The 25544-nt window shown below is 44.2% G+C and overlaps 1 long non-coding RNA gene across 1 annotated transcript in view; it reads right to left on the bottom strand.

Annotated features, from left to right (window-relative positions):
- Window positions 1-217: 217 nt before the first annotated feature.
- The window catches only part of LOC132813879 (uncharacterized), a 73508-nt gene continuing 48181 nt past the window's right edge, over window positions 218-25544 (bottom strand). Inside the window, exons 5-6 of the long non-coding RNA XR_009644200.1 lie at window positions 16194-16328; window positions 218-296 (exon numbers count right to left, since the gene is read on the bottom strand). This is a non-coding gene — a long non-coding RNA (uncharacterized LOC132813879). The remainder of the gene's footprint in view (window positions 297-16193; window positions 16329-25544) is intronic.

Below are 25544 nucleotides of genomic sequence, written 5' to 3'. Positions count from 1 at the left end.
CCTTTTACTTTATGCCCACAAATTAATTTGAATAGACTGAATTTGGTCAATTCATTCTGTGCATCTGTGATCACAAAAAGTTCAAAAGCAATTTCCTTATCGCAATCATCTGGATAATCCTGACCATAACACCCAACATGGTCTTCAGTGTTTGATGACATCTCTCTCATGCTCCCTGTGATTCCAAATAGTACGCAGTAAATTTGAATTGCTTTTATTCCCAAGTTATCCATCATCTCCTTGAATAGTCCGGATGTGAGGTTTGATCTGTCTGGATCTCTATTGGTAGTCCATACCTAGTAAAAAAAAATAAGCATTTTTCTACAACTCTTTTAGCTGTGATGCTGCATAATGGGTCTGCCCCTGGAAATCTAGTCGACACATTCATTATTGTTAATAAATACTTATTCCCACCTTTTGTTTGAGGTAGGGGCCTGCACAATCTATCAAGACTCTTGAGAAAGGTTCCTCAAATGTTGGAATAGGTATTAAAGTTGCAGGTTTATTACTGTCTGTGTGACATGTTTGAGACATCTGGCAAAATTCAACTACATCTTTGTGTAGTCCAGGCCAGTGAAAGTATCTTTGTATTCCAGCCTGTAATGTCCTAACCGCGAAATGATGTCCAAGTGGTAGCTCATGTGCCACTCACATCACTTCCTTTCTATACCCAACAGGAAAACAATTTGAAGAATTTCTGTCCACGCCTGATCTGCTTCAATGTGCGCTGATCTCCATATCCACATTAAGACATCATTTGTTAAGTAATAACAAAAGGAATGCATTCATTCTCTTTTTTTGCTAAATGTTTTTTGATATAACTTTTGTAACTCCCCATCTTTCTGCTGTAATTCAATCACCTTAGCAGAGCTAAAAATACTTTCATGTTTTCATACTTGCTCCTTCAGTTCCACTTATCTGATCAAAAAGAAACTTTCGGATAACTCTATGTCAGCTTCCTTATCTCTGCCTTTAACCCGCTTCAACCTGTGCATTTGTGATCTGCTGATGACGTAATCAGGGAAGATTCCTGGATAAACATTCTCCAGGTCTTCAGTTGCCTGCATCTCCACTGGCTTTTCAACTAGAATAGGCAGCACGCCTACCATTAATCAGCTATATTAATTGCAAGGACATTTTTATTCCTGGAGCTGAGAGTTAGGAGTCCAGTACACCTGCCACACATTTTCCACTCTTCTCTGGACTCCATCGCCTCACTTGACATAACTGAGCACTTTTTGCCTCACTATGAATTCCTGTTCCCAGCAGATTTTCTGGCAATAGTCTCTGAAGAGTTCATAAAGCCTCACCCCTCAGCATTACAGACTGAAAATATCCTGTGTCAATTAATATTGGAGCCTCCTTACCAATTACTCCTGGCCTATGTGAATAAACTTTACCCTTCCATGTAGATTTTTTACGCAGATTTAGCATGTCCACTGATCATCTTGTACACTCTGAGGCAGTTGCCTAACCCCCCTATGCTTTTTGTTACTAATTCAACGAAACTTCCAGGCTTGTCTTGTTATCCTACAGCTGGTTTTCTCCCAGCTCACCAACATTGTGAATTTGTGTGCCCACTTTATTACAATGGAAACACCATAGTATTTAAACTTCTTGTCCCCCTCAAGGTTTTCTTTATTCCCGTGGTAAATTATCCTTACATTCTACACTGGGATCTACCTTTCCCTTTGCACATGAGGATATATCTTTGCTCCAATTTCTGTCCCTCAGAGACCAGAACAGGTTCTGGAAAGCAAATCAAGTTTATGGACCAGTTCATAATCATCAGCCATTTCAGCAGCTAACCTTGCCGTTTGCACTCTCTGCTCTTCCACCTGAGTTTGCACTATTTCAGGTAGTGAATTTTTGAATTTCTCCAAATACTAATCTCTCTAGGGGCATTATAGCTTTGCCTGAATTTTAAAGCTCTTATCCAACTATTGAAATTAGTCTGTTTGATCCTTAGAAACTCAGTGTAGGTTTGACCAGGATCCTCATTAGATTCCTGAAAGGTTGCCTATGTTGACTTAATGTTTCTTTAAAATCTCTTCAGACTTCCCAGATACCTCCTCTGATAGGGATGTGAATGCCTCACCAGTCCTACCTACAAGTTTCGTTTGGATCAACAAAATCCACATTGCCTCTGGCCACTGCATTTGTTGAGCCAACTTTTCAAATGAGACGAAAAGGTCATCACATTCTTCTCATCAAATTGAGGCAATGCTTGAACATGTTTGAAAGTCGCAATCCATGCCCCTCACTATTGAATGACACCATATTTCTTTTAGTGTGAAGGACAATGCTGACACAAATGGGATACACTGGATGACTGGGGGGCATTGAGGCTCTGGTCAACAAAAAGGGGCACATGTCACATATAGGCAGCTGGAGTAAGGGAATCCATTGAAGAATATAGCGGGTGGAGTAATTCACTTAAGAGGGAAATCAGGAGGGCACAAAGGGGACCACAAAAGCATTGGCAGATCAGGCTGACGAAAATCCAAAGAGATTCTTCAAGTATATTCTTCAGGACATTAACTAGGGGAAGAATATAGCTTCTTGATTACGAATGGGGCCATCCAAGTGTGGAAACACAGGAGATGGGTGAGACGTGTACAAAAATTTCATGTTTGAACTTAAGTTGGGGAAGTCAAGGAATAAGGAACAGTGACGTCTTCAAAAGACTCCACTTAACAGATCAGGAGGTACTAAAGGTTCTAAAATGCATATAAGATGGACAAATCCTTGGAAACTAATCAATTATACCCCAGGATATTGCGGGAAGCTCAGGAAGAAATTGTGGGGTCCCATAAAGAGATATTTCTATCACTGATAGCCATGGGTGATGGGCTGGAAGCCTGGAGGGTGGCTAAGGTTGTGCCAGTACTTAGGAAAGGCTGCAAGGGAAAGCCAGGGATATCAACACCAATTAGTTTGATGTCAGCGATGCAGATGTTGTTGGAAGCGATTCTGCAGGACAGGAGTTACATGCATTTGCAACGACAAGGATTGATTAGGGATAATCAGCACAGCTTTGGAACGCTGCATAGAATTCTGATCATCCTGATCTGGGAAGCATTTCCTGAAACTGCAAATGGAGCAAAGACTGACGAAGATGTCACTGATACTGGAGGGTTTGACAGAAACGGAGAGGCTGGATAAGCTGGAATGCATCCTGGGGGAATGAGATAAATGTGGCAGATAGGTTTAAATAGAATGCGAAGAATTTTCTACAGCACACAAGTCCAAAAAAGCAACTGGAGAGACACTAGGGCTCCTCAAAGATCAGTGAAGCCATCCAAGTGTCGAACCACAGGAGGTAGGAGAGAGACTAAATGAGCATTTCATGTCAGAACATACTGTGGACAAAGACTAGGAAACAAAGGGAAAGAAACAGTGATGGCTTGTAAAGAGTCTCCATGACAGAAGAGGTGGTGCTGGAGGTTTTAGAACACAAAGATAGAGAAAGCCCTAGGTCCTGAACAAGTGTATACCAGAATATTGTGGCAAAGTAGTAGCAGGGACGCGAGCAGAAATATTTATATCATTGTCCTTCACATTTCCACTGGACGTAGGTGGCTGAGGGGTGACCGTATAAAGGTTTATAAAACCATGAGGGGTACAGGTAACCAACATCTTTACCCCAGGGTAGTGGAGTCCATAACTAGATGGGATTGAACTGCAGAAGGATAAGGTGTTAGCAATTCTGGCAAGTGCAAAAAAAGGGCCGCTGGGCCAGATGGGATTTATTCTTGGCTTCTCTGGGAGGCCAGTAAGGAGATTGCTGAGCCGTTGGCTTTGATCTTTATGTCGTCATTGCCGTCAGGAATAGTGCCAGAAGGCAGAAGGACAGCAAATGTTGTCCCTTGACCAAGAAGGGGAATAGAGACAACCCGGGGTAATTATAGAAGTGTGAGCCTTACTTCGATTCTGGGTAAAGTGTTGGAAAGGCTTGTAAAGGCCAGCATTTATAATCATCAGGAGATGAACACGTTGATGAGGGATAGTCGGCATGGTTTTGGGAAGGGTAGGTCATGCCTCACAAACCTTGTTGACTACTTTGAGGTGACCAAACAGGTGGATGTGGGTAAAGCAGAACTTGGTAGTGCAGATGAGCAGAGAGATCACTTTGTCCATGTACATGGATCATTGACAGTTGCCACCCAGTTTGTTAAGAAGGCATTCAGCATGTGAGCTTTTATTGGGACAGGGAATGAGTTTCGGAACCATGAGATAATGCTGCAGCTGTACAAAACTCTGGTGCGGCCGCATTTGAAGTGTTGCCTGTGGTTCAAGTCACCGCTTTAGAAGGATGTTAAAAATTTGGAATGTGTTCCGAGGAGTTTTACTACGATGTTACCTGGTACAGAGGGAAGGTGTCATGAGGAAGGCTGAGGGACTTGAACCTGTTTGTGTTTGAGAGAAGAGTTTAAGATCAATTAATTGAGACATATAAGACAATCAGAGGGTGACATGGTTTGGACAGTGAGAGCCTTTTCCCTCAGGTGGCGACTCCTAGCACGAGGGCAAATAGTTTTAAATTGAAGTAGTAATGAATATTAACATTAATTAATAGATATAGGACAGATGCCAGAGGTAGGTTCTTTACTCAGAATTGTCAGGCATGGAATGCATGGCCTGAAACAGTGGTAAAAGTGAGGTCTACAGATGCTGGAGATCAGAGCTGAAAGTGTGTTGCTGGAAAAGCGCAGCAGGTCAGGCAGCATCCAAGGAACAGGAAATTCGACGTTTCGGGCATAAGCCGTTCATCAGCAACACACTATTCCAGCAATACATTTTCAGCTCTGAAACAGTGGTAGACTCGCCAACTTTATGGGCATTTAAACAGTCATTGGATAGGCATATGGATGAGAATGGAATAGGGAAGGTTAGATGTGCTTCAGATTGTTTCCACAGGTTGGCGCAACATTGAGGGTCGAAGGGCCTATACTGCACTGTCATGTTCTATGTTCTGTGTTCTCGAGGGCATAAGTAGGAGATGGCAGAGGAAAAAACTTAAAAGGATTAGGAGGAGAAGATTTTCCACACAGAGTATGGTGCGGCTATGGAATAAGTTTTGAGGGGAAGTGGTAGAGAAAAGTACAATAACAACATGTAAAAGACATTTGTCCAGGTACATGGAGAGGAGAAGGTTTGAAGGGATTTGTGTTAAGTGCAGGGTAACGGGACTCGTTCAGGGATTCTGGTCAGCATGGACTAGTTGGATCAAAGGAACCGTTTCCGTGCTGCATGTTATTGGAGGAGGAGACTACTGAGATAAGGCACATAATAGACACTGAAGCAAATTATATTAATAGTGATGGTAGGCTGGAATGCACCATAATTCAAGTATGTGGAGGGAGGAGAGGGAAGGGAGGCGGTTACCGGGACTGTATCTGTTGTAGGAGTTACAAATTATTGAAGACACTAGTCACCAAGACATGCCATAGATAGAGTGTTGCAGAGTAGAGAGTCTTAACACAACAGAACTTACTATAGGGGTGTTGATTGAGCCTGGGGTGTGTCTGTACTGTGCTTCCTCTCCAGCACTGTATCTGTGCCATGTTTTGTTAGCCGATGTTTGGAGCTCTGTCTTTGCTCTCTGCTCTGTTCACTGTGAGTGATCTTACCTCACTGCGGGATTTATTTAAGACTCCAAATCTCCCTTCCCTTTATCTCCCTGGCTGATCAACCATCTTCAATGTGGCGATGGACGAGACAGCCAGCAGCTGGGAAGTCTATTGAGTCAGGACCTTCCTGAGTACCTACAGGAGTCAGAGGAATAGACTGTTTGGGAAATTAGAGTGATCTCGTGAGTGATACACACCGGGAATGGCACTAAGTCCAACAGAGATCTGAAAAACCTGTCTCCATCCCTGGCCTGTGCTGTCCTGTCTCTCTGCAGTGAAGACTTCAATTGGCTCAGGATCTGGAGTAGCTGCAAGAGTGAGAGACACTGACAGAGGCAGCAATTAGACCCTCACAGTGAGGGATACCACATGGAGTGAGACTGAGTGATATCACCAGAGGGCAGGAAGATTTCATAACGAAACAATCATGTAGGAAGAACAGGTTTAGGTTCCTGATGCCCTGGTATCAGTGCTCAGGAATGAGCAACCTTTGAGCAGGTGAAGTGATGGCTTCGTGGTATTACTGCGAGAGCATGTATCCGAAACCTCACCCAATGTTCATTGGAGGCAGGTTTAAATCACACCATCAGAAATGGTGGAATTTGCAATCATCATTTTTTTTTAATTGTAATTAACAATCTATGGATAAGTACGAAATCATTGCTGATGTCCAAAACAATGTTTGTTCATCAAAAATACACTAGGGGACATCTGCCATCCTCACGTGATCTGTACGACATCCCCACAGCAAAGTGTTTGCCTCTGAAATGGCTGAGCAAGTTACTCAGCTCAAGGGCAGCTAGGGCTGGGCAAGAAAGGCTGGTCAGCCAGAGATACCCACATCCCAGACCTGAGTTTAAAAATAAACCATTCGGATGGTCCCGCTGTAAATGTGCTGGGACCAGTGTCCTGAGCAATCACGTTGGTAGGTTTAGGGACAGGGCTTTAAACTGACAGAGAGGATCAGGGACAGGGTTCAGATGAAAGGAGCTTTCCAAATTCAAATAGAAAAGGTGAAGCTTTGGGACAGCATGGGGATGTGGCTGAAGACCAGCAGAAAAGACCAGGATGGGGCCAAGTTTAACTAAAACTGTACGTCAGCAAATCACTTTGTGACAGGAAATTGTAGGAAACAGTAAATTATGTTTTTTTTGTGTGGAATGGACAAAGTCTTTGCCATAAGGTAGATGGATTTGTGACACAGAGATAAAAGAGAGTTAGACACCAGGGTGTCGTGGTTACAGGGTGAAAAAAGGTGCACACAAATATTCAATAGTTCACAACCTTGCGCAAACTCAGGCAAAATGGACAACGCTAACAATAATGGGTAAGAAAGGCATTACAGAGAAAGCATTTGGCTGCAGATCATGAAGTAGGGTCAGTCTGAATGTAAATTCTGGCTACTACTTGCCAAGGACACAAGCAGCAGAACAGTTTTAGGCAACTGAATAGCATTTCATTGCTCATCACTGCATTAAACAGGAACTCATTGGAATTTTTAATAAAGGCATAATGACAATTCAGTGAAAATTCAAAATTCGTATAATCGTGACAATCACACTGACAACAGTGATATTGGAAGGGAAGTTCGGAGACTTTTTTCAGTGTTTCTTTAAATAACATTGTGCAACTGGCTAGGGATGTAACTATGTCAGATCGACCGTTGTGTGATGAAACTTAGTGAATGAGTAATGTCACCTGGAGAGATCCTCTGGGAAATTGTGATAAAGTGCAGTTTAAAGAAATATAAAATTTTTCAGTGAATCACAGAAAGGACAAGCTACAACTAAAAACAAAAATTGCCAATTACATGAGTTTGAGAGGAGAACTGACCAAGCGAAACAAGCTAAACAGACTGAAACATTAGTGTGTGTACATGAACAATGGGAAACATTTGAAGGATATTCCATTGAAACAGACAAAACCTCAACAGAAACTCACACCTGTCCCTCACTCAGGACAAAATGGATCATATTAGATTATGAGGCTGAGAAGATCATCAAAAAGTACTTAAAATCTTGAAGTGAAAGATTTTCACTTCGGAGTAAGCTTTAAAGGGGTTGCAAAGGGTCTGTTAGCAGGAGGAGGGCAATTGGAAGAGGAATCCCTGTGAGGGTATAACATCACAATAGGCACAGGGAGAGATGAAGGTGCTGGAGGTGGTGAGAGTGTAACAGAGAGCGGTTAGGGCCTGAAGTGTGTTTCAAACTAAGTACGGATTGTTGCAGCTGGAGGGATTTGCAGAGGTAGGGAGGGACATATGTATTTTTATTTATTCATTTATGGCATGTGGATGCCACTGCCTGGCCTAACATTCTTTGACCCCATTCTTAATTACCCAGAGGGCAGCTCAGAGTCAGCCCTCTTATTGTGGGTCTGGAGTCACATGTTGGCCAGACCAGGTGAGAATATTTGTTGTTCTTCCCTAAAGCAGGGAAGTGAACCTGATGAGTTCTTCCTATTAATCAGCAATGTATTTATGGTGGCCTCACCAATGTCTTGTACAGATACAACATGAAATCGCAACTCTTACTCTCCATGCTCTGCCCAATGAAGGTAACCATCCCAAACGCCTGCTTCACCAGCCTGCCTGCCTGTGACGCAACTTTCAAAGAACTGTCTACCTGCATCCCTGGTAACTGATTGACAACACCACCCAGGGCCTGAACATTAACTGTACAAGTCACATCCTGGTTTGTTTCACCAAAATGGAACACTTCACATTTATCTAATTAAATTTTATCTGCTATTTTTCAGCCCACTCTCCCAGCAGTGCTGTTAATCTTGTTGTATCATAGATAACCTTCTTCACTGCCCACTTTACCACCAATTCCAGTGTCACCCAAGAAGATTACTTACCAGGAAACAAATATTCCCATCCAAACCATTTACCCAAATGACAAACAATAGCGGACCCACTACACCGCTGGTCACATGCCTCCAGTCAGAAAAACAACATGTCTCCCATCACCCTCTGTCTCCAACCATCAAGCCCAATTTTGTATCCAGTTGACTAGCTCCTCCTGAATGCCATATCCTTTTACACTGATCGGAGGTTGTTACCCATTTACCAAACAGAACATAGAACACAGAACAGTACAGCACAAGACCCTTCGACCATGATGCCATGCCAACCATTTATCCGACTATAAGACCAAACTAACTTCCATACCCTTCATTTTACTATCATCCAAGTGCTTCTCCAAGAGTCTATTAAATGTACCGAAAGTATCTAATTTTACTACTACCATTGTCAGTGCATTCCAACCACCTACCATTCTCTATCCTTTATCCATCCTCCATTCACCTTAAAATTATACCCCTTGTATTAGCCATTTATGCCATAGGGGAAAAAGTCTCTCACTATTCACTCTCTCTGTGACTCTCTTCATCTTGTTCACCTCTACCACGTTGTCCCACCCCTTTCTTCACTCCAATGAGAAAAGCCTTAGCCCCCTCAACCTTTCTTCATAAGAAATACCCTCCATTCCAGGCAGCATCCTGGTAAATTTCCTGTGTATGCTCTCTAAAACTTGCACATCCTTCCTGTAAACAGGGGACCAGAACTGAACACGATATTCCAAGTGTGGTCTCACCAGGATGCTATAAAGATGCAGTAAAACCTCACTGTTCTTAAAATCAATCCCCTTGCTAAGGAAAGCCAACACAACATATGCTTTTTAACAGCCCTATCAACGTGTGTGGCAACTTTGAGGGATCTATGGACATGGACACCTTGATCTCTCTGATCCTCCACACTGCCAAGTGTTCTGCCTTTCACACTGTATTCTGTATTCAAATTCCACCTTCCAGAATAAATCACTTCATACTTTTCCAGCTTGAACACCATTTGAGATTTCCAGCCCAGCTCTGTGTCCTGTCAATGTCCCATTGCAACCTACAGCAGCCCTCCACATTACCCACCACTCCACCAGATTGGCAAATTAACGAACCCACTCTCCAACATCCACATACAAGTCATTTATAAAAATCACAGAGAGCAGCGTCCCAAAGCCGACTGTTACAGAACCCCACTGGTCACTGAGCTCCAGGCTCAATACTGTTTATCTGCTGCCATACTCTGTCTTTTCTGGGCCATCCAAGCATGTATCCAGACAGATAGATTTCCCTGTATCCCATGCCTCCTTATTTTCTGTATGAGCTTCAATATATTCTGCCATATCTTCAAAGAAATCAATAAGGTTTGTGATGCATGACCTGCCCCTCACAAACTGTCTAAAATTTAACTAAGATTTTCCAATTCTGTCTGTCAGAGTCCTCTCCAATAATCTGCACACCACAGACATTAGACCAAATCTGCAATTCCCAGAATTCTACCTCCGTAACATGGCCCGGACTCTACAAATCTTCCCTCCTCTGCCATGTTCCCAAAAAGGGCACTGGAGGGTGGTGGGGGTTACAGAGATCGGGAAGAATATCAGGACAGGAGAGTTTTGCAGACCGTAGGAGGGTTGCAGTGCAAAAGGAGAATTCAGTAATTGTGTGGTTACATGGTAATGAACGCATTTGAGGAGGGAGGGAGGGAGGATTGTAGCGAATTGAAAGCTTTCAAATTTAAGGTGTTTGATTAGGACTGCAAGAGGTTACTGAGTTGGGGAAGGTTTAAGCACTGGTGGATAATACAGAAAATGTGGTTTTGATTGCAATTTCAGGAAGAGGATGCAGGAAGCTGGAGAGTATGGGGTCTGAACGCGGTTACACAAATGGGAAGAGTTGTCAGGAGTGGAGGTGCTTACAGAGACAGCAATGGTCTGATTTGAAGCAGAGGAGCCAGATTGGGAGGAATGTGGGGACTGCAGGTGGTTTGACAGGGAGGGAGGACCATAGGCCCACAGGAGGTTGCAGAAATGTGGAGAGCTGTAGGGCCTGCAGGAGTTCATGGAGATGAGGAGGTTGGGAGGGATGGATCAGTTTACAAGGATAAGGATAGTGGGAGGACAGTGCTGGTTTATACTGACAGGTACTATTTAGGGAATGGAGCAGATTACAGAGATAATGTAGGTTGTCTAGGCTGGAAGCAAAAAACACACATATGGAGGGTACTCGTGACTGAACAGGTTGAGAGATGTCGAAATTCTTAGGTTCTGGTGTTATTTAGACATGGAGGATGTGGAATCGGACGGATTTTCCTGGAGATGAGAACAGCAATTTTGATTGGAGACAGTTACACAGCTAAAGGAGCATTAGTCATCTCCTCGAGTTTGGCCTAAGTGGGAAAGTGTTGTTGGGGAGGTTGTCGTTAAAACAGATATAGGGGTGTAAGAGTTGGAGAAGTTTATGCAGATGAGTAGATGGGTGGAAATACTGGAAAAGCTTACACTGACAGGGTGGGTGATAGTGATGAGAGCATGTTACACAGACCGCAGTTCCTTTAGGAACTGAATTGGAACAGTCACAGGGCCTGGAGTGGGTTCAACAGATCGATGTGTGGCATGGACCTGATAAGGTCTCCACAGATTGATTCTGTCTTTAGGGCCGGAAGAGGTTCGGTAGATACGGAACCTTAAACCCAATGTATACCATCTTCAATTGCCAGATCAGAGACTCAATATCTGTCATCAGCCAGGGATCCCTAAACCTGCCATTTTCCTTTCACCCTAACAGGTACATACTGACCGTGGATTTTCAGTATCACACTTTTAAAAGCCTCCCATTTTCCAGTCGTTTCTTTTCCTTCAAACAGACTCACCCACTCAACCTCTGCTAGATCCTGCTTCATGGCCCCAAAACTGCCAGTGTTTCAGCATAGCTCCTTAACCTGTGGACCTCTCCTATCATTTTCTGTAGTTATGTTAAAACTAACACAGTTGCGGTCACTGGACCCAAAGTGCTCTCGACTGACACTTCAGTCACTTCCTCATCTTGTTTTCTCAGGGGATGTTCAATGTTGCGCCCACCTGAATAGAGTAGGACAGCCTATATATTTGTCAAGGAAACTTTCTTGGACCCATTTGACAAATTGTTACCCATATGGTATTCTGAGGTCCCAAGTCAATCCAGGGGAAATTAAAACCTCCAATCAATACTACTCTCTTATTACTTATTCAACACCTATCTACAATCTCTCTACACATCTGCTCTTCTCATACCCGCTGGCTATTTGCGAGTCTGTAATACAGTCCAAACAAAGTGACCGCCCCCTTCTTTCTAACTCCCAACCATATGGCCTCATTTGATTACTCTTTAGGAGTATCCTCTCTGATCACTGTTGTTATGCTCTCATTTATCAAAAGCGCACTCCCCCTCCTCAATTACTTGTCTTTCTGTCACACTTGTACCTTCTGTATCCTGGAACACTGAGCTGTTACTCCTGCCCTTCTCTCAGCCATGTTTCTGTTATGGCTATAACATCCCAGTCCCCAGAGGCAATCCATGCTCTGAGCTCGTCTGCCTTACCAGTCAGGCCTCATGAAATAAATTTCCTTTAAACCAGAAGTCTTTTCTCTCCCTTGACTGTGCCCCTGGATATCCTGAATAGGAAACGTGCTCTCGGTGGCTGGTGGATTTTCCTCTGACTGGCCGATGGTCTCTTTATTTTTCAGAATCCCCATTGTCCAGGTCACTTCTACCCCAGAAGAGACCCCAATGATCCAAGACGTAAAAACCCTTCCCCCTCCACCAGCTCCTCAGGCACTCATCCATCCGGCTAGTCTTTTTACTTCCATATTCACTACGAGCGGCACTGGGAGTAATCTGGAGCTCACTGCCCCTGTAGTCCTGCTTTTTAACTTATTACCTAACTCCTAATACTCACTTGACCAGATCCCATCCAACTGTATCTATGTCATGTGTACTGATGTGCACAATTACCACTGGTTGCTTGCCCTCTCCCTGGAGAAAGTGGCAAAACCTGACCTCCCCTTGGGAAACAAGGTAGGGAAAGGGACTGAGGTGTAAGTTGGGAAGCACTTTGACAAAGTGACCACAACTGTATTAATTTGAAAACAGTTATGGAAAATGACAGGCCTGATCCACAAGTGAAAGATCAAAATTGGTCTGCCCCAATCCAGACGGTATTGGTCAAGAACTTTTAGCAGTTGATTGTGGAGAGTATTTGCAGGTAAATGGACCTCAGGCAGGTGGGAAACTATCAAAAGAAAGATAAAATGAGAGTTCAGCGTGAGGATATTTCTGTTAGTGTGAAGGACAATGCTGATTACAAGAAGGAAATTCTGGATGATTGGGGGTATTGAGGTTCTGGTCAAGATAAAGGCGTCCATGTCATATATGGCCAGCTGGATTCCTCAAAGAACATTGTGGGTACAGTAATACACTGAAGAGGTAGAGCAGGAGGGCAAGCAGGAGACCTGAGAAAATTTTGGCTGATAATGCTGAGGGAAATCCAAAGGAATTCGACATGAATACTAACGAGAGAAGATTAACTAGAGACAGGATATGCCCCTTGAAGATCAATGGGTTAATCCATGTGTGGAACCACAGGAGATGGGTGAGATCCTTGACGAAAATTTCACATCAGAACTTAAAGACTGGGGAAGTCAGGGAAATGAAGTCTTCAAAAGACTCCGCATAACAAAACGGGAGGTGCTGGCGATTTTAAAACGCCTAAAAAAAAGTCAAATCCCTGGAGCTAATCATGTATATCTGAGGACACTGGGGGAAACTCTGGAAGAATTGTCCCTTAAAGAGATATTTATATCAGTGACAGCCACGGGTGATGAGCTGGAAGCCTGGAGGGTGTTTCACGTTGTGCCATTATTTAAAACTGACGCGAGGGAAAGCAAGGCACCTAAAGACCAATTGGCTTGATGTTAGTGGTGCGTACGGTGTTGGAGGGGGCTCTGAGGGACAGTAGTTACATGCATTTCGAACGGCGAAGGTTAATTAGGGACAGTTGACACAAAGTACACAAGTAGTGTCTCACAAACTTGCCTGAGTTTGTTGTAGAGGTGACTAAGAAGATAGAAGAAGACAGAACAGGAGACTGTGTCTATACTGACCACAGCAAGGCATTGGACAGGGTTTAGCGTGGAACACTGGTTAGTAAGGTTAGATCACATGGTTTCAGGGAGAACTAGCCAACTGGATACAAAATTGGCTTGACAATAGGAGACAGAGTGGTGGGAGAGCGTTGTTGTGCAGACTGGGGGCCTATGACCAGCAGTGTGCCATAAGGAACAGTGCTGGGTCCACTGTTATGCATCATTTACAGAAAACATTTCAGTAAGAGCATAGGAGTCATTGTTAGTAAGTTTTTTGATAAACGTCCGGATAGAACACGGGTTATAGTGGGCAGGGAATACAGTTATCGAAGGGGATCTCGAACAACTGAGCCAGTGGCCAAGGAATGACCGATGGAGCTGAATTCAGGTGATGGATTCTGTCAAGACAAACCAGGGAGGACTAACACAGTTAATAGTTGGGCCCTGGGCAGTGCTGTCGAACATAGATAGACCAAGGAATGCAGTTCCTTGGATGGTGCATCACAGGTGGACAAGGTGGGGAAAGTGGAATTTGGAACACTTGCCCTCATGGGTCAGCGAATTGAATACATAAGTTGGTACATCATGATACGGCTGTACAAGGCATTGCTGGGTCCCCAGTTGGAGTACTGTGGAGAATTCTGATCATCCTGTTTTAGGAAGCATTTCCGGAAACTGTAAATGGAGCAAAGATTGATGAAGATGTTACTGATACTGGAGGGTTTTAGAGAAACAGAGAAGCCGGATAAAGCTGGAAAGCAAAATGGGGGATGAGATAGCTTTGGCAGATAAGGTTAAGGAGATTGCAAGAAAATTCTACAGCACACAAGTACAAAAACGCAACTAGAGAGACAATAGGGCCCTGCAAAGATCAATAAGGACATCCATGTGTGGAAACCACAGGAGATGGGTAAGACCCTAAATGAACATTTTGTCAGAAATTACTGCAGACAAGTCAGTTAAAGAGACAGTGATGGCTTGAAAAGAGTTCCCATTATAGAAGAGGTAGTGCTGGAGGTCTTCAAACACAAAGGTAGAGAACGCCTTAAGTCCTGAATAAGTGTATCCCAGAACATTGTGATAAGTAGTGGCAGGGACAAGAGCAGAACTATTTGTATCATTGTCCTTCGATGATACAAGTCGCAGGACGATGATTAAAACCACGAGGGATACAGGTAAGGTGATTAGCTAGGGCAGTGGAGTCCATAACTAGATTGAATTGAAGTACAGAAGGGGGAGGTGTTAGCAATTCTGCAAAGTCTAAAAATAGATAAATCTATTGGCCGGATGGGATTTATCCTCGGATTCTCTGGGAAGCCACGAAGGAGATTGCCAAGCCTTTGATTTTGATCTTTTTGTCATCATTGTTTACAGGAATAGTGCTAGAAGGCTGGCGGATAGCAAATGTTGTCCCCTTAGATTAGATTACTTCCAGTGTGGAAATAGACCCTTCGGCCCAACAAGTCCACACTCACCACATCTGATGAGATTTATTAGAAAGTTACCTGGTACGGAGGAAAGGTCTTATGAGGAAAGGCTGAGGGACTTTAAGCTGTTTTTGTTCAAAAGAATGTGTTTGAAGTCAATTAATAGAGACATATAAGATAATCAGCAGGTGAGATGGGTTGGACAGTGAGAGCCTTTTCTCTTGGGTGGCGATGTCTACCAGGAGGGGAGATAGCTTTAAATTTAGGTAGATGCTAATATTAATAAATAGATATGGGACGGATGCCAGAGGTAGGTTCTTTATTCAGAATAGTCGGGGCATGGAATGCATTGCCTGCAACAGTGGTAGACTCGCCAATTTTAAGGGCATTTAAACGGTCGTTGGATAGGCATATGGACACGAATTTGAATAGTGTTGGCTACTTGGGCTTCAGATTGGTTCCACAGGTTGGTGCAAAATCGAAGGCCGAAGGGCCTGCATTGCGCTGTCATGTTCTGTGTGCTAGTGGGCATAAATATGAGATGGGAGAGGAAGCACTTAAAAGAGATTTTAGGAGAAAATTTTCTACACAGACGATGGTGCAGTTATGGAATGAGCTTCCAGGGGAAGTGGTAGAGAAAAGTACAATTACAACATGTAAAATACATTTGGGCAGGTACTTGGGAGGAGAAGGTTTGAAGGGATCCGGTCAAATACAGGGAAACGTGACTTGTTCATGGACTCTGGTCAGCATGGACTAGTTGGATTGAAGGATTGTGCTGCATGCCTCTGTCTCCAGTTATTGGAGGAGGGGACTACTGAGATGAGGCATGTTGTCGACACTGAAGCAAGTTACAGCGATAGGGATGGTAGTCTGGAATGCAGTACATTTCAAATATATCGAGGGACTATTGAGATAGGAGGAGGTTACAGAGATATAAACTGTTATAGGAGTTACAAATTATTGAAGACACTGGTGTACAAGACATGCCATAGATAGTGATGCAGAGTAGTGAGTCTTAGTACAACAGAACTTAGACTGGGGCGGTGATTGAGCCTGGGGTGTGTGTGAACTGTGCTCACCCTCCAGCACTGTATCAGTGACATATATTGTCAGCCGATGTTTGGAGCCCTCTCGTTGCTCTCTGCTCTGTGCACTGTGAGTGATCTTACCTCACTGCAGGATTTATTGAAGGCTGCAGATCTCCCTCTCTTTTGTCTCTCTGGCTGACCAACTATCTTCAATGTGATGATGGACGAGACACCCAGCAGCTGGGAAGTTAATCGAGTCTGAACCTTCCTGAGTACCTACACGAGACAGGAATAGGCAGAATGGGAATTGTGCTGCCTCGTCTTTCTTCAGAAGAGAGAAACAGACAGAGACAGACACAGACAGAGACAGACAGAAAGCAAGATCCTAAGTGATATCACCAGAGTGCTGGGAGATATCAGGATCACACAACTGTGTTGGATTGACAGGTTTTGCTTCATGATGCACTGGTATAACCGGTCAGGAATGAGCAACCTGTGAGCAGGTGAAGTGATGGCCTCGTGGTATTATTGCTGGAGCATGTATCCCAAACCTCTGCTAATGTTCGGGGGATACAGGCTGGAATCCCAGCATCAACAATGGTGGAATTTGAAATCACTAATTTTAAAAATAGTAATTAACAATCGACAAGTAAGTATGAGACCATTGCTCATGACCAAAAAACCCAAACACTTGCCCTTTCGAGAAGGACATCTGCCCATCCTCACCTGATCTGCACGACATACCCACAGCAAAGTGTTTGCCTCTCACTGACCCGCTGAACTGGCTGAGAAAGATATTCAGCTCAAGGGCAGCTCCGGCTGGGCAAGAAAGGCTGGTCAGCCAGAGATACTTCATCCCATGCCTGATTTTAAATATAATCCTTTTGGATGGCCCCACTGGAACGGTGCTGGGACCATTGTCCTGGCCGATCATGTCGGTAGGTTAATGGCCAAGGGTTTAAACTGCCAGAGAGGATGCAGGGACAGCGTTCAGGTGAAAGGAACTTTCCGAATCTAAAGGGAAAATGTGACACACGAAAACAGCATGGGGATCTGGCTGAAGATAAGCAAAAAGGAACAGGATGGGACAGAGTTTAAGTAAAATTGTACGTCAGTGAATAGATTTGTGACAATAAATTAAGGAAAGGAATACTTTTAATTGAATGGACAAAGTCGATGCAATAAGGTGGATTTGTGACAGAGATAAAAGAGATTTAGACACCAGGGAAATATGGATACAGTGTGAACAAAAATATTCAGTGGTTTACAACCTTGCCGATACTCGGGCAAAATGTGTAATGCTAACAATAATGGATAACGAAGACATCACAAAGAAAGCATTTGGCATCAGAACATGAAGTCGAGTCAGTCTGAATGTAAATTCTGGCTACTACTTGCCAAGGACACAAGCAGCAGAACAATTTTAGCCAACGAACTTTATTCCATTGCTCATCACTGTATTACACAGGAACTCATTGGATTTTTAATAAAGGCATTGTGATAATTTTGGAAAACTTCAATATTTGTATAATCTGGACCAATCACACGGAGAACATTGATATTGGAAGAGGAGTTCGGTTATTTTTTTTCAGTGTTTCGCTGTGCAACAGGCTAGGGATGTAACTATGTCAGAGCGACCGTGTGATGAAACTTAGTGAATGTGTAACGTCACCGGGAGAGATCCTTCGGGAAATTGTGATAACGTACAGCTAAATACACAAAATGTTTTAAAGTGAATCACAGAAAGGACGAGCTGCAACTAGAAACAAAAATAGCCAATTACATGAGTTTGAGAGGAGAACTGACCAAGGTAAACAGCCTAAACAGACTGAAATATGTGTTTGTAAATGGACAGTGGAAAACATTTCAAGGAACAGTATAAAACACTCAACAGAAGGACATTCCATTGAAACAGTAAAACCCTCAGCAAGAAATCCCCACTGGTCCCTCACTCAGGACAAAAGGGATCATACTAGATTATGAGGCTGAGAAGATCAGCACAAAATACTTAAAATCTTGAAGTGAGAGAGTGCTTTAGGAGTAAATGTTAAATGGATTGCAAAGGGTCTGGTAGCAGGAGGAGGGCAGTGGGAAGGGGAATCATTGTCAGGGTTTAATGACACGATAGGAACAGGGAGAGGTGAAGGTGGGAGGTGGTGAGAGTGTTATAGAGAGTGGTCAGGTCTAGAATGGTGTTACAAAACCAGTACGGATTGCTGCAGCTGGACTTGTTTCCAGAGGTACGGAAGTGCATAGGTCTTTTTATTTATTCATTCGTTGGATGTAGTTGTCACTGCCTGGACGAACATTCTTTGACCCGACTGCTAATTACCCAGAGGGTAGCTCAGAGTCAGCCATATTGCTGTAGGTCTGGATCAGATTCCTAAAAGGAGGTAAGTGAACCAAATGAGTTCTTCTTACTGAACAACAATATTTTTATGATAGCCTCACCAATGTATTTTACAGATGCACCATTACATGCCAACTCTTACTCTGAATGCTCTCCCCAATGAAGGTAAACATCCCAAATGTCTGATTCACCAGCCTGTCTACCTGTGACAACACATTCAAAGAACTGTGTACCTGCATCCCTCGGTCTCTGACTGACAACACCACCCAGGGCCCAAACATTAACTGTACAGGTCCCACCCTGGTTTGTTTCACCAAAATAGAACACTTCACATTTATCTAATTAAACTCCATCTGCTATTCTTCAGCCCACTATCCCAGCAGTACTGTTCATCATGTTGTAATATATACGATCTTCTCCACTAACCACTTTACCTCCAATGTCAGTGTCACCCAAGAAGCTTACTTACCAGGAAACCAATATTCCATCCAAACCATTTATCCAAATGACAAACAACAGGGGACCCACTACACCGCTGGTCACATGCCTCCAGTCAGAAACACATGTCTCCCGTCACCCGCTGTCTCCTACCATCAAGCCAATTTTGAATCCAGTTCACTAGCTCCTCCTGAATGCCATATCATTTTACACTGATCTGAGTTTATCACCCAGCTTACCAGACAGAACATAGAACGCAGAACAGTTCAGCCCAAGACCCTTCGGCCATGATTTCATGCCAACCTTTTATCCAACTATAAGATCAAAATTACCTACATACCCTTCATTTTACTATTATCCATGTGTCTGTCCAAGAGTCTATTAAATGTCCCAAATGTGTCTAATTTTACTACCACCATTGGCAGTCCATCCAACCACCTACCATTCTCTATCTCTTATCCATCCTCCATTCACCTTAAAATTATGCCGCCTTGTTACAGCCATTTATTCCATAAGAGGAAAAGTCTCTGACTATTCACTCTCTGTGTGCCTATCATCATTTTGTTCACCTCTACAGGGTTGGCCCACCCCCTTCTTCACTTCAATGAAAAAAGCCTTAGCTCCCTCAAACTTTCTTCATGAGAAATGTCCTCCATTCCAAGCAGCACCCTGGTAAATTTCTTGTGTACCCTCTCTGAAACTTGCACATCCTTCCTGTAAACAGGGGGCCGGAACTGAACACAATATTCCAAGTGTGGTCTCACTAGGAGGCTATTAAGATGCACTAAAACCTCACTGCTCTTAAAATCTACCCCCTTGCTAAGGAAAGCCAACACAATATATGCCTTTTTAACAACCCTACCAACGTACGTGGCAACTTGAGGGATCTATGGACATAGACCCCATGGTCTCTCTGTTCCTCCACACTGCCAAGTATTCTGCCTTTTAACCCTGAATTCTGTATTAAAATTCAACCTTCCAGAATGAATCACTTCACACTTTTCCAGATTTAACTCCATCTGCAACTTCCAGGCCAGCTGTGTCCTGTCAATGTCCCTATGCAATCTACAATAGCCCTCCACATTACCCACCACTCCAACAATCTTCATATGATTAGCAAACTTACATAAAACATAGAAAAATACAGCGCAGTACAGGCCCTTTGGCCCTCGATGTTGCGCTGATCCAAGCCCACCTAACCCACACTCGTCCACTATCCTCCATATGCCTATCCAATGCCCGTTTAAATGCCCAGAAAGAGGGAGAATCCACCACTGCTACTGGCAGGGCATTCCATGAACTCACAACTCGCTGAGTAAAGAATCTACCCCTAACATCTGTCCTATACCTACTACCTCTTAATTTAAAACTATGCCCCCTTGTAATAGTTGACTCCATACGTGGAAAAAGGTTCTCATGGTCAACCCTATCTAAACCCCTAATCATCTTATACACCTCTATCAAGTCACCCCTAAACCTTCTTTTCTCCAATGAAAACAGCCCCAAGTGCCTCAGCCTTTCCTCATATGATCTTCCTACCATACCAGGCAACATCCTGGTAAACCTCCTCTGCACCCGTTCCAGTGCCTCCACATCCTTCCTATCGTATGGCGACCAAAACTGCACACAATACTCCAGATGCGGCCGCACCAGAGTCTTATACAACTGCAACATGACCACAGGACTCCGGAACTCAATTCCTCTGCCAATAAAAGCCAGTACGCTATATGCCTTCTTCACAGCACTATTTACCTGGCTGGCAACTTTCAGAGATCTGTGTACACGGACACCAAGATCCCTCTGCTCATCCACACTACCAAGTATCTGATCATTAGCCCAGTACCCCATCTTCTTGTTACTCTTACCAAAGTGAATCACTTCACACTTAGCTACATTGAACTCCATTTGCCACCTTTCTGCCCAGCTCTGCAGGCTGATCTATATCCCGCTGTAACCTGCCACATCCTTCCTCACTGTCAACAACTCCACCGACTTTCGTATCATTCACAAACTTGCTCACCCAACCTTCTAGCCCCTCCTCCAGGTCATTTATAAAAATGACAAACAGTAATGGTCCCAAAACAGATCCTTGCGGAACACCGCTAGTAACTACACTCCAAGATGAACCTTTACCATCAACTACTACCCTCTGTCGTCTTCCAGCCAGCCAATTCCTAATCCAAACCTCCAACGCACCCTCAATGCCATAACGCCATATTTTTTGCAGTAGCCTACCATGGGGAACCTTATCAAATGCCTTACTAAAATCCATATACACCACATCTACTGCTTTACCCTCATCCACCTCCTTAGTCACCTTCTCAAAGAATTCAATAAGGTTTGTGAGGCACGACCTGCCCTTCACAAAACCATGCTGACTATCCTTGATCACATTATTCCTATCCAGGTGTTCATAAATTCTATCCCTTACAATTCTCTCTAAGACTTTGCCCACAACAGAAGTGAGACTCACAGGACTATAGTTACTAGGGTTATCCCTACTCCCCTTCTTGAACAAGGGAACCACATTTGCTATCCTCCAGTCTTCTGGCACTATTCCTGTAGACAACGAGGACATAAAAATCAAGGCCAATGACTCTGTAATCTCCTCCCTTGCTTCCCAGAGAATCCTAGGATAAGTGCCATCAGGCCCAGGGGACTTTTCACCCTTTCCAGAATTTCCAACACCTCTTCCCTACATACCTCAAAGCCATCCATTCTAATTGTGACTCAATATTCACTTCGGCAACAATGCCCTGTTCCTGAGTGAATACTGACGAAAAGTATTCATTCAGTATCTCCCCAATCTCTTCAGCCTCCACACGCAACTTCTCATTACTATCCTTGACTGGACCTATTCCTACCCTAGTCATTCTTTTATTCCTGACATACCTATAGAAAGCCTTTGGGTTTTCCCTAATCCTACCAACTCAGGACTTTTCATGTCCCCTCCTTGCTGCTCTTAGCTCTCTTCAGATCCTTCCTGGCTACCTTATAACTCTCAATTTCCCCAACTGAACCTTCACGCCTCATCTTTACATAGGCCGCCCTCTTCCCTTTAACCAGGGTAACCAATTCCATATTAAACCACGGCTCCCTCACATGACCCTTTCCTCCCTGCCTGACAGGTACATACTTATCAAGGCCACTCAATAGTTGCTCCTTGAACAAGCTCCATATATCGATTGCACCCTTCTCTTGAAGCCTACTTTTCCATCCTAAGTCATGCCTCACCGCACATAATTTCCCTGCCCCCAGCTATAACTCTTGCCCTACAGTGCACACTTATCCCTCTCCATCACCAGATTAACAGTCACCGAATTGTGATCACTGTCCCCAAAGTGCTCACCTACCTCCAATTCTAACACCTGGCCTGGTTCGTTACCCAGAACCAAATCCAGTATGGCCTCACTTCTTACTAACCCACTCTCCAAAATCCACATCCAAGTCATTTATAAAAATCACAGAGAGCAGAGTCCCAGAGCCGACTGTTACAGAACACCACTGGTCACTGAGCTCCAGACTCAATACTGTCCACCTGCTGCCACCCTCTGTCTTCTCTGGGCCATCCAATCCTGTAACCAGACAGACAGATTTCCCTGTATCCCATGCCTCCTTATTTTCTGAATGAGCCATCAACGTATTCGCTCATATCCTCAAATAATTCAATAAGATTTGTGAGGCATGACCTGCCCCTCACAAACCCGTGCTGACTGTCTCTAATGAAACGATAGTTTTCCAAGTAGTCATAAATCCTGTCTTTAGAGTCTTTGCCAATAATCTGCACCCCACAGACATTAGACTAAATCTGTAATTCCCAGGATTGTACCTCTGTAACATGGCCCGGACTCTACAAAACATCCCTCCTCTGCCAGGTTCCCCAGAAGGGCACTGGAGGGTGGTGGGGGTTACAGAGACAGGGAGGGATATCAGGACAAAAGGATTTTGCAGACATTAGGAGGGTTGCAGTGCCAAAAGGTGACTTCAGTGATTGTGAGGTTTCATGGTGATGAAGGTAGTTGAGGAGGGAGGGAGGGAGGATTGTAGGGAATTAAGAGGTTTCACAGTTTAGGTGCTTTGTTAGGGCTGCAAGTGGTTACTGAGTTGGGGAGGTTTAAGCACTGGTGGATATTACATAAACATGTGGTTTTAGTTGCAATGCAGGAAGAGGATGCAGGAAGCTGGAGAGTATGGGGTCTGAACGAGGTTACACAAATGAGAAGAGTTGTCAGGGGTGGAGGTGTTTACAGAGACAGCAATGGTCTGATTTGGAGCAGAGGACCCAGATTGGGAGGGATGTGGGGACTGAGGTGGTTTCACAGGGAGGGAGGACCATAGGCCCACAGGAGGTTACAGAAATGTGGAGAGCTGTAGGGCTGACGGGTTCAAGGAGTTGGGAATGCTGGGAGGGATAGAGAAGTTTACCAGGATAAGGATGTTTGTACGACAGGGCTGAATCACACAGACAGGGACTGTTTTAGGGAACTGAGCAGATTACAGAGATAAAGAGGTTTGTAACATCTGGCGGAACAAACAGAGATATGGAGGGTCATTGTGACTGAAGATGTTTATAGATATAGGAAGGCTTAGGTTCTGGGGGTTAAGGAGGGTGTGGAATCTGGATTCGTTTTTCAGAGATTGGGGTAGCAAGTTTGGTTGGAGACAGTTTCACAGATAAGGGAGCATTACACAAACAGGAGGAAGTTCCTGCGGTAGGGAGGGTTCGAGTGGAGAGTGATGTTTACACAGATAGGGATGTAAGAGCTGGAGAAGGTTATGGAGATGCGTAACTGGATGGAGATACAGGAGGAGCTTACATTGACACGGTGGGTGATAGCGACGGGAGAATGTTACATAGTTAATGAGTCTTGTAGGAACAGGACCGGGTGAAACACAGGCATTGGAGTGGGATCTACAGATCGGGAGTGTTGCAGGGACCTGAGAGGATAACACAGATAGGGATGCTGGTAGGGTCTCCACAGACTGATGGCGTTTTAGGGACTGGAAGAGGTTATGTACACAGGGAGGGCTCTAAGACTGCAGGAGCTTATGGAGAGTTGAAGATTTGGAGCAGTTCACAGAGGGAGGGTTCTCCGACAGGAGTAGGTCACAGATAGTGAGGGTTGTGTTGCCTGAGTAAGTTAAAGAGAGGGGAGTTTTCGGGTCCAGAAGAGATTACACTGACAGGGACAGTTGAAGAGAGTGAAGCAAAAATGCCTGGAGAAGGTTACACAGATAGGGAGGTGAGTAGGGACTGAAGGTGAATACACAAACATGGAGGGTTATATTGTTAGACGGAGCTTAGAAGGGTAGGGACTGGTGTCGGGATTTACACAGATAGGGAAGGTTGTGTTTTTGGAGAAGGTTACAATGACACAGACAGTGGGAGGGAGTGTTTAATGGACTACAGAAGAGCTCAGAGAGAATGAATTCTGGGGAGTGGAATAGATTACAGACACAGAGATGGCTGGCGGGTTGAAGAGAGCTTCTACAGATCCTCAGTGCTGTAAGGCTGGAGGGAGGTTACAATAATAAGGGTTTCCTACACTTATTGACGTTTTTGATATAGAGAAAGTCTCAGAACGGGACTGTCAAAAGGAGGTACACACAGTCCAGATGGGTTTACAGAGATATAAATGTTTTGGGGGGGTTGGGGGGGGGGGTTCAGGATGGAACAGTGATTGGGAGTGATGTAACCAATGACAACAGTTATAAGGATTGTTCTAAAAGCAGGAAGAGGTGACAGTCATATTGGTCATGGTAAGGACTGGAGAAGCTGACATCGCCAAGGAGTGTTTTAGAGACTGTTGGAGATTACACATATAAGGAGAGTATTGGGGATGAGGCAAGGTTCAAGAGACAGGGATGGTTGACAGGACTGGACAATAACCTGAATAGAATCTCCACAGTGTGGAAAAAGGCCATTTGGCCCAACAAGCCCACACCAACCCTCTAAAGAGCATCCTAACCAGACCCATCCCTCTCCCTGTCCATTAAACCCTGCATTTCTCATGATGAACTCACCTAAAGCACACTTGCCTGAATACTACGGTCAATTTATGATCGACAATCACGTATCGTGCAAATGTCGAGCTATGGCAGGAAACTAAAGCACCCGGAAGAAACCTACACAGTCAGGGGGGAGAACATGCAAAGTCCACACAGACAATCGGCCAAGGCTGGAATTAAAGCCAGGTTCCAGGCACAGTGAGGCTGATTATACAGAGCACTGCAGAGATTGGACTAGGTCACAAAGTTCACAAGATTTATTGGAACAGGAAGAGAATATAGTCAGGGACAGGATAAGGTTCCATAGATGGTGTCCATGAGAGGGACTGGAGGAGGTGAACGCAATAGGGAGGGTTGTGGATTCTCTCTACAATTAGAGTTAGGGACAGTTGGGGAGACTGGATGAAGTTAGTCATACTCAGAGTTGTACACATTGGGTGAGGTTACTGAGTTAGCAAGGATTCTTTGGACTGGCTGAGGTTATCGACAGAGGCAGTTGTGAGAATGAGAGTTGTTACAACAACTGAGAGGATATTTCAGGTACATGGATGGTTTTAGTGGCTGCAGGATGTTCGAGAGCTAGGAAGGCTAGTACTGACTGGAGGTGGTCAAAGGTACGGAACATTGTAGTGTTGGGAGTTAGTCACAGAGACAGAGAAGATTGAAGAGAGAGAGAGACGGGGCATGGTTACAGA

This window comes from Hemiscyllium ocellatum, unplaced genomic scaffold (assembly GCF_020745735.1).
Source record: "Hemiscyllium ocellatum isolate sHemOce1 unplaced genomic scaffold, sHemOce1.pat.X.cur. scaffold_515_pat_ctg1, whole genome shotgun sequence".
NCBI classification, from domain to species: domain Eukaryota; kingdom Metazoa; phylum Chordata; class Chondrichthyes; order Orectolobiformes; family Hemiscylliidae; genus Hemiscyllium; species Hemiscyllium ocellatum.
This window is presented reverse-complemented; position numbering and strand designations above follow the sequence as displayed.